Below are 2,092 nucleotides of genomic sequence, written 5' to 3'. Positions count from 1 at the left end.
AAAACTACAACACTTAAAATTGTCATTTAACAACGTTTTTGATACACTTTCTATGTGAGCACAATAGTACATAAGGTTATATTTAACATTATTTTTTGAAGCGTTGTAGAAAGTAGACATTTAGCAGCGCTCACTGAAGCAAGCAATGTTAAATGTCTACTTTCTAAATTAGACAATATATCTTCCAAACATTCTATCCAATACATGACAAGCATGTCCAACTCCACCACATTTACAACAGATTTATTAAATCACCAACGACTTCAGCTACATTCAACCTTGTCAGATTCCAATATTATAAAATAACATATGAGTAATGAGATCTTACGCAAATTGTTCGAGATTACTTTTCCCATGTCAGGTAGCTTTGGAAGATCTATGTCATTAGTCTATCTTCTCTGATTTTAAGAGATACAATCACTACACCGGAATAGAAAAACTACAACACTTAAAATTGTCATTTAACAACGTTTTTAAATTGAGAAAGAACATTTACCATTATACTCAAACTATATGTTCTAAACTTGTGAACTACAACAAAAAACCTAGAACACCATAGTTGCATAACTTTAGAAAAAATAAATATCACCCTAACTTAGGCTGGAAGAGAAAAACCAAAAACCGATAACTTGCTTGAAGAGAGAAACTAAAAACAAAATAGGAAAAATGTAACTCATGGAGAAGAAGAAAAGTAAGAGAAATAATAAACTGAGTGATATGTGTATTATTGTGTGAGGTTTTGTTTCTGAATTTTAAAAGATTCTCGCTCACTAAATTTAAATCAAGCGTTTATCAATGCTCACTAAAGATGTGATGTTAAATATATGAATGAATGTATGATCTTTAACAACGCTTATTGAAGAAGTGTTGTTAAATATATAAAGTGTGACCTTTAACATCACTTTCTTCAATAAGCATTGTTAAAGATAACACATTCAACAATACAGCGCTCACTGAAGAAGTGATGTTAAATATATGAATGTGTGATCTTTAACAGCGTTTGCTTCAATAAGCACTGTTAAAGATAACACTTTTAACTGCCTCACTGAAGAAGTGTTGTTAAATATATGAAGTATGACCTTTAACAGTGTTTTCTTAAATAAGCGTTGTTAAAGATAACATCTTTAACGTCACTTGCTTCAATAAGCACTATTATTTCTCTTCTGCCATACATTTATCAGCTATGGCATAGTGAATTGTTGTTGAGAGGAACAGTAGGGCATAGGTAGCATGCATCATGTAACAAAGGTCTAGGCTATTCAATCAGAGGTGACAGTTTTATGCATGTGGCACAACATAGGGGTAGTAGGGTGGGCCCTATGTTGTCTTGTCATTGATAGAACACTTCTTTGTGTTGCTCGGTCTCTTTGGTCTCTAGCCTGAGAGGGCTTATAGACTACCCTTCTTGTTTGGTTTATGAGGTTGTCTGTCTACCTTGTTCGATCAAGACGTTTCTTTTTGGTGTGAGATGGAACAACAAAACTCATTCTTGAGGTCCTTAAGAATCATGGTATAGGTGAACTCTATCTTCAAACCTTGCACCAATGACAAGCTTTTCCTTCTGATACCCTACTGAACCAGTACATGAACATGTTGGAAGAATGAAGAATGTTGAAAGAAACTAGAGAAAGAAAATTTGCAGAGTGAAATCGTGTGTAGAGACAAGAAGAAAAAGAGAAAGAAAATACAGATAGTGTATAGAAGAGTATATCAGAGAGTAAATTGTATATACTAAATAATGTTTGTTGTATATTTCTCAATGATTCAACTAAGGAGTAAAATTTCTATTTATAGCAAGTATTACAACTAGAATTCTAAAAATAGAAAACTCTAAAACTGACTAACTAACTCTCCATGTTTTGAATCATTTCTAACACCCTTCCTTGATTCAAAACCCATTACAAACAAGTCACATTCAACAAGTCTCTCAATCTCTTGAATCTGTCAACCTTTAGTGGCTTAGTTAAAATGTCAGTTACCTAAAAATCAGTGTTGTAATGCTTTAGTTGAATCTAAGTTAATGAAACTTTTTATCAATCTCAACCTTTGCTTACTTGGTCTCTAAGGAAATGATACTTAGTATCAATATGTT

Source organism: Lupinus angustifolius, chromosome LG05 (genome assembly GCF_001865875.1).
Source record: "Lupinus angustifolius cultivar Tanjil chromosome LG05, LupAngTanjil_v1.0, whole genome shotgun sequence".
NCBI classification, from domain to species: domain Eukaryota; kingdom Viridiplantae; phylum Streptophyta; class Magnoliopsida; order Fabales; family Fabaceae; genus Lupinus; species Lupinus angustifolius.
This window is presented reverse-complemented; position numbering follows the sequence as displayed.